The sequence below is a fragment of the Miscanthus floridulus genome, chromosome 12 (assembly GCF_019320115.1).
Source record: "Miscanthus floridulus cultivar M001 chromosome 12, ASM1932011v1, whole genome shotgun sequence".
NCBI lineage: Eukaryota > Viridiplantae > Streptophyta > Magnoliopsida > Poales > Poaceae > Miscanthus > Miscanthus floridulus.
Window position 1 is genome coordinate 28,196,626 of NC_089591.1, and position 14,305 is coordinate 28,210,930.

Here is a 14,305-nt window from a genome sequence, read left to right on the forward strand (position 1 = left end):
ATATAAATTCTAGCCTTCTGCCTTCCTGTGGGAAAAAAATATAAATTCGACAATCGGTACTCACCGAGCGAAGTGCTACGCGATAGTTCTGTGCGCTTGCAGAATTTCTCCAATAGTTGTTAAGAAGTATCAACAAGCATGTCTGGCTTCAGTTGCCGGGGAAGGCAATTGGCCTCGGATTTATATTGCTAGTCTTGCTAACTAGTCTTTTAGTTATCCTAAGTAGTTTAACCTTTTTTCTCATACCCTACACGATCAAGGGTGATAAGTCCATTCATGATTTTTTTGTACCCTCGGCTGCTAATGTAGCCACCAAACCCAATGTTATCAATGGGGATGCAAACTTTGAGCTTAAGCCAGCGTTAATTACGATGGTTCAAGCTAGTCCATTTTGTGGGAAAGCCCATGAGGATGCAAATGCTCACCTCCAACACTTTTTGGAGATTTGTAGCACATTCACCACTAAGGTAGTGAACCAATAGGCTATACGTCTTCGCCGTTTCCCCTTCTCTTTGTTAGGAAAGGCTAGACAATGGTTTTACTCTAACCGCAACGCTGTAGACACATGGGACAAGTGTTCCAACACTTTCCTAGTCAAGTTTTACCTATGGGGAAAACTAATACTCTTTGCAATAAGATCTCTAGTTTTCAACAACTAGCATATGAGTCAATTCCCGGAGCTTGGGAATGAATGCAAGAGTACATCTCTGCATGCCCACACCATGGTATGGAAAATTGGCTTTCGACCCAGAACTTCTACCATGGATTAGTACCATTAGATAGGAGCCATTTAGAAGCTATTGGTGGTGGAGCATTCTTTTCGCTAAGTGTTGCAGATGCCAAGACACTCATCGAGAAGATGGTTTCCAACCAAGGATGGAGCGACGATCGACTCCAACCCCATAAACGAGGTATGCATTTAGTTAAAGAAATTGGCATGCTTGCAGCTAAGATGGATATGCTTGCAAGGCGGGTAGAACAATATGAGAAGGTGAGTGCCCCTAGAGACACTCAAAGCCATGGAATCCCAGATGACTTGTGAAGTCTGTGGAGATGTTGGACATTCAAGCAATTCCTATCCCAAGACCTAGGAAGACATCACCTTTGTCAACACTAACAACGGGCTTAGTCCACCACAACCTCAAGGATGGAATCATCGCTCCCAACAACTAGGGAGGCAACAATTATTACTCTTCTCCTCGCATAAACAATCAAGGTAATAATAGTTATGCTTTCCTTAAAGATCTTGTTTATAGTAATGGTAGAATGACTGATAGCCTTAATAAAAAGTTGCATGCTCATGACAAGATGTTGGAAAATATAAATGCTAAATTGGATGAGTTTTTTTCTGCCTTAAAGAATCAACTTAGTTTCAATAAAATGATAGAAACTGTTTACACCAAAATTTGAAAAGAAGAACGCGGGAACTTGGAGCTTCTAAGATTGTATCATCAAGGAATCGATCAGATGTGAATTGGTATCAGCTGGTCACGATACAGTGTCGGAATTGGCTATTTTATAGATGACATCATCTAACAATGTCAACGGACTACTTACGGATGGCGTCAAAGAAAAATATGTCGGACTCTACAAAAAGGAAAAGATTAGGGCCCAAGTTATCTTAAGTTAGGAATGTTTTCTTTTATTCCAAGAATTGTAATAAGTCGTATTTGAGTAGGATTCATGTTTAGGTTCTGGGTATAAATATTGGACCCTGGTCATTGTAAAAAAATCAACACATCAATCAAAATCAGTCTTTACTTTTTTGGCTTCACGCCAATCCTTAGGAGTAAGGAGTAATATAGCTTTTCGGTGAGTTCTTCAGCAAGCAGGGCTGCATCGATTGATTGACCTCCGACTTGCTTGTGAGTACCGTCATGACTTGTATTGTGCTTATAAAGCCGCATTAGCTGATTGATGTTTTATGAGCTATAATATAAGTTAGTTATCGATCTGTATCATAGTTTATAAAGCTGCATCAGCTGATTAATCTCTTATGAATCATAATATAGATCAAAGTTATCGATCTTGTGTTAAATAACTTGTTGTTTAACACAACATCACCAGTTATCGAATCTGCTAAGATTAGTAAGACTTTCCTTGATGTTTTTGATTCATTCACCAGTTATCGATTTTGCTATAATTCATATTTTATTAATTATAACAAAATCACCCAATTGAGATAGAGATAGATCGGCATCTATTATCTTAATGGGTTGTCCTCTGATCAGGCATGCTTCAAATCTCGTAATTGACGACTTAATTCTGCTAGATCGGCTATTTTATCTCTATTCCAGTCAAACATAATATGCATCCAAAGACAAGTTTCAATCTTAAATAAACTCACTAGTTAATGAGATCTAATCTAATGACACTACCATAGCAGCATTGATCCGGTTGAACCTCACTGATAAGACTTTAGATCAGGAATTATCGATTAGTGGTTTTGTTCATGTTCGAGATATGTACTCTGTTTGTTTGCTATGCCTGCATCGGCTGTTTTAGCCGATTGCCTATGCTCTCACACATATAGCATGCTTTCATGAATCTGTCAACATATAGATTGCTTATGCTCTCACACATATAGATGCTCTCACACATATAGCATGCTTTCATGAATTCATCCAGCTTGCTGTGTATTGATTGCATTGCCATATTTTGGTGACAGCACATGTTTTGGCACGCCCGGTGGGACTCCACAATCGTCATGGCAGCTCACAACAACAGGGACATTCTTATTGTGCCTTTTGATGACTTACCTGATGAGGATAAAGATGTCATTAGTAATGCTATAGAAGAGTTTTAGAACAAGTGTCTGTTGTCCTACACCAAGACACATGACAATAAAGTTATTCAGAAATATCCACTACTAGGAGTTCTGATACATGGGCAGTCAGATACAGATGAAGCTGATGATAGACGCTTCTTTGTAGATGTTGTCAACAAATCTATTCATGATGCCATGTTGAACTATAATACAACTTTCTTAAGCACATTCCACAATACCATGAAGGAGGTGTTTCATGGATATCCAATTGATCAGATTGGACCTGCTTATTACAGCATTCCACACCCATTGACTCAGGGGACTAATTAAGCCGGTACTAGCCATCAAGAAGAAGCACTAGCTAGTAATGATGATGCCCAGGTAGTTTATAGCTCATCTGAGCAAGTTCAGGGTACTAGTACTAATCAAATATAGAATAATCCTGGATCATTAGTGTAGTATGTGTAACAACCGATGGGTCAAGTTCAAAATCAAATGTTTAATTTTGGCATTTCAGGCCAAATACCGCTGTCGGCTCAAAAAATAGCGCCATTAGTTCAAAGGATTCATAGAGACACAAATCTCAACATTTACAATCAGAGACTTCAAGCAGCAAATCAGCAAAGGACTCAACAGATAGAGATTCCACAAGGATATCATTATGGCATATATTATAATACCCTTTATATGATTCCAAATCTAGGGTATCATGGTACCCAACATTTTAATCCACAGATGGGCCAGCAATTGCAAAGAAATCCAAATTCAAATGCTGATGAGTTATTGCTCAAAGTAGCTGAAATGATAAAGAATAAGTTCAGTTTAAAACCAAAAGGGCAGACCTTTTTGTACAAGCGTCCATATCCAGAGTGGTATGATTTGGTTGCTCTTCCTACAAATTATAGGGTTTTAGAATTTGCTAAGTTCACTGGTCTAGATAGCACAAGTATAATAGAACATGTCAGTCGGTATCTTACACAGTTGGGTGAAGCATCCATTGAAGAAGCTAATTGAGTTCATTTCTTCTCTTTGTCCCTATTAGGACTAACTTTTACCAGGTTTTTATCATTACCAGTTAATTCTATTACCAATTGGACTGACCTAGAGAATAAGTTTCATACATATTTCTATACTGGGATAGGAGAAAAGAAAATCACAAATTTGACGACTATAAGGCAAAGAACTAATAAATCAGGTGCTGAGTTTCTTTAGAGGTTCCGAGAAACTAGAAATTTGTGCTTTTCATTGAATCTGATTGATGATTAGTTAGCTGCTTTGGCTATTCAAGGAATGTTACCAACATGAAGAGAAAAACTGCTTGGGCAAGAGTTTGACAATTTAGGTCAGTTGGCTCAATGGGTGGCAGCACTTAATAGCCAATTCCAGAATATGCGCAGAGATACCCGATTCAAGAAGAATGCCGCAATTGCTGAAGCTTATAATCCATATTTAGTTGACGATGATGGCAAGGATGATGAAGAAGAGGAGATTGCTGTAGCTGAATGGAATTGGGGGTAAGAAGACAGTGATGGTGTCAAATCCTTGGGGAAAAGGAGTTGAAGAAAGCTATGATTTTGACTTCACAAAATTAGACAAGCTCTTTGATTTCTTGCTTGAGAGAGGACAGATCAAATTGCCTGCCAATCATGTTATGTTACCTTCTGATCAGTTGAAGAATAAGAAGTTCTACAAATTTCATAACACTACTTCTCATTCTACTAATGAGTGTAGAATTTTCTGGCAACATATACAGAGGGCTATTCAGCAAGGGAAGCTTAAATTTGATACACCTCGGAAGATGAAAGTTGATGATAACCCTTTCCCAAAAGATCAGAATATGGTTGATGCTAAGTTGCTCAAAGGGAAGACTAAAGTCCTAACATAAACTAGGGCAAAAGAAACTGGAATAGTTGATCCATAGATACAAATATCGGCTGATGAATATAGAGAAATTAAAAGGCATCATGACCAACAGAAGAGCCGATATGAGCAGGGAGAGACGTCAAGAAATGGGGCGATGAGGCCGCATGTTACATCTCGAATTTTGTTGAATAAATGGCAATGGCAGAAAGAAAAGGATTATCAGCGTTGGTTAGAAGAGAAAGAATACATGCGTCAATAAGAAGAGGAGAGGTATGAAAGAAAACAAGCTGAATCACATTGGAATTGTCCTTTCTTTAGACATTATTGGAATGGTGATTTGAAATTACCTACTAGAAATAATTGCCTAGAGTGTAGTGAACAATATTGGGAGTTTAGACAATCTCAAGCCAACTGCGGTCTATCCATGCTCGAATCGAGTATCATCATGATAATATGGATCGGTGCTTAAAAAATAGAAGTGTTCATGATGGGCTTGGGAAGCGAGTTGTTGATCAAAATTAGGCTGATTATGAAGAAGAAGGTAATGAGGAAGAGTATGTTTGGCAGGAAGGGCAATGGTGTCTAGGAGGTTTAACAAGAAGTCAAAAAAGAAGGGTAGAACGCCTAAGGAATAGAGAGCTAGAACAGGTTCAGAAATCTAGTAAACCTCAAGTATGGCGTGCTAAACAAACAGCCGATAAGGTTCAACCATCGGCTAATATTCAAATGGCTTTTCTTTTGCCGTGAGAATTTAGAGCTCCAGCAGATCAAGAAGTCTATTCAAATTTTGATGAATCGGAATATGAGGCTATAGTTGCCAAGTTGATAGTGATACAGCAAGCTATATTTGATAAGCCAGTCAAGCATCGGCACTTGAAGGCTTTATATGTGAAAGGTTTTGTTGATGGGAAGCCGATGAGCAAAATGTTGGTGGATGGAGGTGCTTCTGTTAATCTTATGCCTTATACTACTTTTCGCAAGCTTGACAAGGGACGAGGAGATTTGATTGAGACTGACATGATGCTTAAGGACTTTGGAGGTAATGCATCCAAGACCAAGGGGGAATAAACATTAAATTGACAATTGGAAGTAAGACTTTGCTCACTACATTCTTTATCATTGATGGAAAGGGTTCATATAGTTTACTCCTTGGTTATGATTGGATTCATGCAAATTGTTGTGTACCATCGACTATGCATCAATGCTTGATTCAATGGCATGGAGATGATGTTGAGCTGGTTCATGCTAATGATTCTATGAGTATAGCAATAGCTGACCCAATATATTGGGAACCAGAAGATTTTGAGTGTTTTTCTGGCAAGCTATGGGAAGGAGGCTTCATTAATATCAATGATGAAAACCAACAGCCGATCCAAGCAGTTGGCTCTGAGAGTTTGTTTTAATGGATAATCCAATAGATGGCACAGATGGTAAATTAGGACATGGCTTTACGTCAGCCGATGAGTTCGAGGAGATAGATATTGGTCCTAGAGATAAACCTAGGCCGACGTATGTAAGTGCTAAGTTGGATCCTAAGTATAAGCAAGAGTTGATAGATTTATTAAAGGAATTTAAAGATATTTTGCTTGGGAATATTATGAGATGCCTGGTCTAGATCGATCAATTATCGAACATTAGTTGCCAATCAAACCTGGATATCGGCCATTTAAACAAGCTTCGAGGAGATTTAACCTAAATGTCCTTGATGATATCAAGAGGAGACTAAAAGATTACTAAAAGCAAAATTTATCCGACCGTGCCGTTATGCAGAGTGGATATCGAGTGTTGTTCCTGTGTATAAGAAAAATGAGAAGTTAAGAGTTTGCATCGATTTTAGAGATCTGAACAAGGCTACACCCATGGAAGGTTATCTGATGCCAATAGCCATTATGTTGGTAGATGCAACAGTCGGGCACAAGGTTATTAGTTTTATGGATGGCAATGTAGGATATAATCAAATTTTTATTGCTGAGGAAGACATAGCAAAAATAGCTTTTAGGTGCCCTAGCGTGATTGGCTTATTTGAATGGATTGTAATGACCTTTGGTTTGAAGAATGCTGTTGCAACTTATCAGAAAGCAGTCAAAGGAAAGCATCTAAAGAAATATTATCCTAGCGTTTGGATTAATACATGACAGCAGATTTGTTCAGTCATTGGCTCTAATAGCCGATACAAAAAAGGGTATCGCCTTTAGTTCAAAAAATAGACCTAGAGGGGTGAAAGCCGATATGACATGTATTGCCTATAAAGCAAAAAACAAACATACATACAGATGATCATGATAATCGGATTTAGACGAGTTCATAAAGGACTTTAGTAGGTTCCTAGTACAAACTACTCAAAAACTTTATTTATAACGTCCTAGGCTGAGGTGATGTCCACGATGGCCGCTGCGGTGTCGTCGAAGTCCTCGATCAGGTCCTCGTGCATGTTGGGGTCATCGGCCATCGGGAAGCCCGGCTCCATGGTCCAAAGGTCATGCCCAGTCTGGACCTGTGCCATGGCTAGGGCCACCGCCGAGCCGCGGTCAATGTCATGGAGGGTGATTTCCTAGACGCACGTCGAAACGTCATGTAGGCGGTTGTGGAGGAGATGGCCCTAGGCAATGACGACCACCATAGCCCCATTTGCCGCCAGTTGGAGGTTCTCCAATAGCACCGTCAGGGTTGGTAATCACAAAAACAAAGGGGCTATCAAGACAAAGACAGTGGAAATTGAAATAAGGATTTTCTTGGAGTTCATCTTACCTGCCACCATGTCGTCAGACTCAGCCACCTGTGCTCGAGTAGCACTAGCCTCTTCCTTGGTGGTGAGGGGTGGCTTGAGAGGCCCCGAGGGGGATCTCAAGCTAACCGTTATCCTGAGTTGCCTTGGAGTAATGGTCCTGGGCCGTCCTCCACTCCTAGAGGAAATCCTGAGCGTCGTCGCCATTGTAGGAGATGGAGGAGTCCAACGACAAATCCAATGTGGGGGCGCAGGTGCAGCATTGGAGGGCTCGCCGGCCCTAGGAGGAAGTGGACAAAGGCTGTCATTCAGAATGAACCTATAAACAAGTTAGAAAAAATCATTGCCATGAGCAGAAGATGTCGATCTTACCTCATACGGCGGAGGCGCTGGCTCATTGGTAGGTTCTTCTTTGGGACCTCCGCCGCCACGCGCTTACCCTAGTTGTCCTCACCGGCCATAGGGTTTGGTTAGATCTAAAGAGGAGAAAAGGGAACCGCTACAGGTTTTGTGAAGATGGAAAGATTGCAAGAGAATGGAAGCAGTTGTAAGTGTAGATGTGTTTGAGACCAGAGCCTTTGGGTGGTATTTATAGCCATAAAGTGAGGTAGTAGATATCTTGGGATGTGCAAAAGGCAACCACAGTTAATAGAAGGCAAAGCGTCACCCCACTAATGCCGAAGAGAATGTGGCGTTGATAACTGAGGATAAAAGATTGAGGAGTTTTCTTAGTGGAGGCCGTATTTTTAGACTTAATTGGATTAAAGTCAGAGGTCTGGAATTGGCTATTTTCAAATCGGCTCTTTAGCCGAGATAAGAGATACGATAGATTAGAAGAAAATATGGTTATCATTAGTTCTACACAAAGTATATGTTACAAATGTTGGTATGCAGATTACAAGTTTAGAACATCCTAGATTACTTTCAACACTTTTAGCCGGATAGCATCAGCTTCTACGATTTGTTGCTTGTCTTCTTCGGCTAATCTAGGGATGTTCTCGAGGGTGCTGCGGATGGCTTTACCTTCTTTGACCTTGGTCAGCATTTCCTGTTTCTTCTATTTAATGGCATTGGGTATTTGAGCCAGATTGGACTCATGGTGATCGAAGGCAGCCTTCACATTCTCTAGTTCCTTCTCGAGTTCTACACGCTTGACTTTTAGTTGGTTCAGCTCTGGTTCGATCCTAAGGGAGGAGTTCTTCAAGTTATCGATTAGCTATGCTAGCACTTTGGCCTCTTGTTTGTTGGAGTTCTTCTTGGCCAATAAAGCTTCACGGTTAGCTAGGTTTCTCGGAGCCCTTTTCACTCTTGGAGCTTGATCCTCAATGTTGGATAAAGGTGTTAGAACTTCAGCAAGATTCGAAGGCAAGTTACCCTTAATGGCTAGGAAAGTTCTTCTGACTGGATCTGCTTCCTGGACCAAATCGGCTATATTCTTTTTTAGCATTGGTAGCAAGTCTTTTAGCCGATTCTTTATATCCTCTAACAAAGCTTCTTTGGAAGAGATGGTTGATGAGCTGATTTCATCTTCATCTATATACTCTTGAAAATTGAAAGAGTAGCTCAGAGCTGGTGACTTAAGTGCCTGCAGGTGGGTAAGGAAAAATTTTATTAAGAAATAACAAGTTGTTGGAAATTGAGAAAATGAGGAGACACAATACCTTTTCTAGGGTAGTTTCTATCTGAGGAGAAGGAATAGCTGATGATGCACCAATGGTATCTAGTTGAATCGGCTCTGAACTTTCAATGATGGTATCTACAGACATCAGGGAAATTTTTCAAAAAGATTATGTTGGTTGCAGGAAGATAAACTAGGTATATGACTTTCTTACCATCAATTGTCTGCTAGATTGGAGGTTCGACACTCTGGGTGTCAACATCAATAGGATCATTTTCAACCGATGGACTATCAGACTTCTGCTCCAGCTTGAATGTTTCTTCAGGGAGTGTCTGACATGGTAAATGGTCAAAGAAGAATGAAAATTGAATAAAAATTAAGAGTATTGAGGAGATACCTTGGCAGCATTAGGAAGTGAAGTAGAAGGGTTCTCATCTTCTGCTGTCTTAGAAGCATCGATTATTTCAACCAAAATAGGCTCCTTTTGAGGATCGGTCGATGAAGGTTTGGTTGGTGTTGATTTAAATGCCTAGGACAATAGTTCAACACTCAGAGTAGATTGGGATATAATGGTTGATAACTGAGAGGAAAGAATTGAAATTAGAAATTGAATATCATTTTGCGGGCGATCAGTTGATTTACCTGAGCAACTGATGGTTTGGTTCTGCAGAGTCTTTTCCTAGAGGTGGTTTTGTAAGTCACACCTCTAGCTACCTTGCATTCGGAAGACTGGTATGTAAGTATTGTTGGAGGAGTTGGGGTCTTCATCAGCTTCTTTAAGATGGGTGTTGTGGATTCCATTCTTGAGGCTAGACATGGTGGATAGTATTCTATGGGATGCCCATTCCTATCCATGCTTGAGGGATCGAATTCGGTGTCATAAAAAAGTTTATTAGAATAGTTGGTAGGGGAATTTATTGAATATTTTTTCTAAAAAGGAATGGTAAGTTACCTCACTATTAGAAGTGAAATCTTCATCTAGAGCTACGCATCTGGGATGGACTGACCCACAGAAGAGATAGGAGTGCCATTCTTGCCACCAGGAGTCAAATAGATTGGAAGAGAAGGTGACTCTTGTCCAGTCATGCAAGCAAAAGGAAGGAAGATCTGATCCTAGTTCAAAGACTCTGGAGGTTTCCATTACTTCACTGATACCTTCTCTTGGGTTCAGCGTATCCTTGAAGAATAGTTGAGGAGGCAGCTGACCAAGGCTGAATTGACGGGCCACGAAACAAGGATTGTAGAATTCATAGGTTGGAAGATTTTCTGGGAGAAAAGAACCGGTAGCCATTTTGCCACGACCATGATGAAATCCAGCTGGCAGTACATAGGGTTTGATAATGCAACTAAAAATTGTTGTAGCTATTTCATCTGAATAGCCTGATTTAAACCAAAATTTGACTGGCAGAACTAATGCATTGTCTTCATCTTCATCATAAGGTAGCCAAGTCAAAATGTTTGCATCAAATCCTCTATAGAATTTATTGAAAAGATGGCCTACATCAACAGCAATTGTTATGGCTGATGCAGCTTCACCATAATTCATGCACTATCGAATTCTTCCTTCTTTACCTTTGTAATCTTTAGCAAAGTTGGAAGAAGAAAAGCTCCGATTTTTTAGATCAAGTCTTACAATCTTGTGCATATATAGGTTCAACCATAGTTGTATCAACCACCAAGAGCCACTAATAGTATGCAGTGGTTCATTCTTCAGCAACTGGATAGCTACCTAGTGCATCAGATGATAAGAAGATCCTAGCAGGTATTTTCCAAGAGGGATTTCATTGTCAGCTGCTAGATGCTCTGCCAAGTATTTATGATTGAAAGTTGGACCACAGAAAGATCCACAAAAGATGAATGTTTCTAGCCACATGTTTAGGAAAGCTACATGTTTCCTTTCGGCAACAGTTGATCTGTCTCCATTGTGGTTCAGAATGTAGCTTGCCCATCCTGTATAGTCTGATATTTTGACTAATTTCTTGGATCCAGTGCTTAAGAAATCATAAGGTTGCATTGATCCTATTATTCTAAGGCCGATCAACATATAAACATCGGCCAAAGTGATGGTCATTGGGCCGTGACCAAAAACGAAAGCATTTAGGGTGTTGGACTAGAAGTAAGATGCAAAAATCAGAAGTGAAGTCATTCCTCTCCATTCCAGACAATGAGAGTGTCAAGCATTGATTCAAGTCATAAATCTCTCAATCTCCAGCCTTTTCCCCCGATACCCTACGAAACCAATCTCTCCATCCCTTAGGCATTTTGGGTCAGTTTCTAAAGAGAGTTTTGGTATTTTAGGAGGGCAAATCTACTACAGATTGTTTGAAGGGGATTTGGTTGGTTTCTTGACTGATAAAGTCAGATGGATCAGAGTCACCCATAGGCCCAAGATAATAGACATTGGGAACAATAGTCGATGGAATCTGATGTGGATTCGGTGCATTTTGGATGGTCTAACAAATACACTTTCATTGCCAAGGACAAGAAGGTGGTTCTTGTTCCATTATCTCCAGAGGAGATATATGTTTTAGATGTGGCTCGCATGAAAAGAGAGGAATCTGAAAAAAGAAAACTGAGTGAGACCCACAACACTAGTAAGGAAGATAGTTCTAAAGCATCCAGCCACATAAAGCCTCATTTCACTTTAAAACAGCCACACCAAACTGAGTGCTTATTTGTGAGCAGGAGTGATTTGAGAGATGTGACAAACACTACAGCCCCATTCTTTGTACTATTGTACAAGGAGGTTTTACTTTCCACTAACGACTTACCTTGCTTGCTGCCTAGTGTTGTTCTTGATTTGTTACAGAACTTTGAGGATGTTTTTCTTGATGAGCTACCAGCTGGACTTCCCCCACTTTGCGGCATTGAGCATCAAATTGACTTGGTCCCTGGTGCTTCTCTTCCCAACCGTCCAGCATACCGCACAAACCTTGAAGAAACAAAGGAAATTCAGCAACAGGTAAAAGAGCTTTTGGACAAAGGGTATGTTCGTGGATCCTTATCACCATGTGTTGTTCCTATTTTGTTAGTTCCAAAGAAAGATGGTTCTTGGTGTATGTGTATTGATTGTCGTGCTATCAATGCTATAACTGTTCGATATCGTCACCCTATTCCAAGGTTTGATGACATGTTAGATGAGCTGAGTGGTTCAACTATTTTCACCAAGATTGATTTACGTAGTGGTTATCATCAAATTCGAATGAAAATAGGTGATGAATGGAAAACAGCATTTAAAACTAAATTTGGTCTCTATGAATGGCTTGTGATGCCCTTTGGTTTGACAAATGCTCCTTCAACTTTTATGCGTTTGATGAATCATGTGTTAAGAGCTTTCATTAGCAAATTTGTTGTTGTTTATTTTGATGATATCCTGATCTATAGCAGATCAATTGATGAACACCTTGATCATATCTGTCAAGTTCTTGCTGTTTTGAGAGCTGACAAATTGTATGGAAACATTGCTAAATGCACATTTTGCACAGACCGTGTTGTTTTTCTTAGATTTGTTGTTTCTGTAGATGGAATTCAAGTTGATGAAGAAAAGCTTAAAGCAATAAAGGATTGGCCTACACCTACAAATGTGAGTCAAGTTCAAAGTTTTCATGGTCTTGCAGGTTTTTACCGGTGTTTTGTTAAAGATTTCAGCACCATCGCTGCACCCCTCAACAATTTGACAAAGAAGGATGTTCCATTCAATTGGGGTGATAAACAAGACCAAGCTTTCAATGAGCTGAAAACAAAGCTTTGTGAAGCACCGCTGCTACAACTTCCTGATTTTGGTAAGACATTTGAGATCGAATGTGATGCAAGTGGTATTGGCATAGGAGGTGTACTACTTCAAGAAGGTAAACATGTTGCCTACTTTTCTGAAAAGTTGAATGGTCCACATCTGAATTATTCTGTCTATGATAAAGAGCTTTATGCCTTAGTTTGAGTTTTGGAAGTTTGGCAACATTATTTGTTACCTAAAGAATTTGTCATCCATTCTGATCATGAAGCTTTGAAATATCTAAAAAGTCAAGGCAAACTAAACCGTAGACATGCTAAATGGATTGAGTTCATTGAAACATTTCCCTATGTTATAAAACATAAGCGTGGAAAAGATAACATTGTTGCCGATGCCTTATCATGGAGATGTGGTTTGGTTACACAATTAGATACAAAAGTGCTTGGTTTGGAATCCATTAAAACACTCTATGCAACTGATTCTGATTTTAAAGAACCTTTCTCTCATTGCATTGCTGGAAAAGGTTGGGACAAGTATTATGTGCATGATGGGTTTTTATTTTGGACTAACAAACTATGCATTCCAGCCTGCTCGATTCATCAAGTTCTTTTGCAGGAAGCCCATGCTGGTGGCTTAGCTGGTCATTTTGGCGTAAAAAGACATTGGACATGCTCTCCGATCATTTCTTTTGGCCACATATGCGACGTGATGTCCAGCGACATGTTGCACGCTGCATAATCTGCTTGAAAGCTAAGTCCCGCCTTAATCCCCATGGTCTTTATACTCCATTACCAGTTTCCGAATGTACCTTGGGAAGATATATCCATGGATTTTATTTTGGGGTTACCTCGGTCTCAGAGTGAGTGGGGTTCCCAAGACAAGGAGACGGGCGGCTGGATCAGCACGCGCGCCTACAAGCAAGTAGCAAAGGCTAAACTTGATCTAAACAAAACCCAAGTGTTCCTGGTGGCGGCTAAGGGGTATATGACGTGTGGAGGACGACCACAAGAGAGTTTGGGTCATGCTCCAACCCTAGGACGCGTCCCTACTAGACTCTAAACGATACAAGCCCATTGGGCTAACTTAAGGTGGCGCAGCACCCTGGACAGAATAGACCTCTCGGTGATTTTTGGGCTATTGACGCCGTTTATGAGCAGGTATGAGTATGAGGTCAGATCCGTATGAAAGTAGACTTTATTAGCTTTCCAACAAGTCCAGAATCACCCCAATCCGACTCCGTATGTAACCATGGCGACCGTCGCAAGTTGGAGGTGTGCTGCAGTCCGAATCCAGCCTACGCGAGTCCTTTTCCCTTTCGGTCTTCTCCTTGATTCCTAATCAAAATAAGAGTGCACGTGTCTCCAAGATCTAAACAGGATGGACAAGAGCTCAAGAAGGAACTCACTTGATGATCAAGTGTTCGAGCACGAGCACGGGTAATAGGACCAGCAGGTGTCGGCGTGGACGGCGTGGATGTATGATCGGTGTTGATGTCCTCATCATCCTCCCTTTCTTGAATTTGAGTCGTCCTCGACTCAAGCTCATCTTCCTCACCCAAATAAGGCTTCAAATCTGCAATGTTAAATGTGGGACTAACCCCAA

The 14,305-nt window shown here is 40.4% G+C and overlaps 1 non-coding gene across 1 annotated transcript; it reads right to left on the minus strand.

Moving 5' to 3' along the window:
- Window positions 1-622: 622 nt before the first annotated feature.
- On the minus strand, window positions 623-729 carry LOC136498713 (small nucleolar RNA R71). The gene has a single exon (XR_010769721.1). It is a non-coding gene; the product is annotated as a small nucleolar RNA R71 (small nucleolar RNA).
- Between the last annotated feature and the right edge of the window lie 13,576 nt (window positions 730-14,305).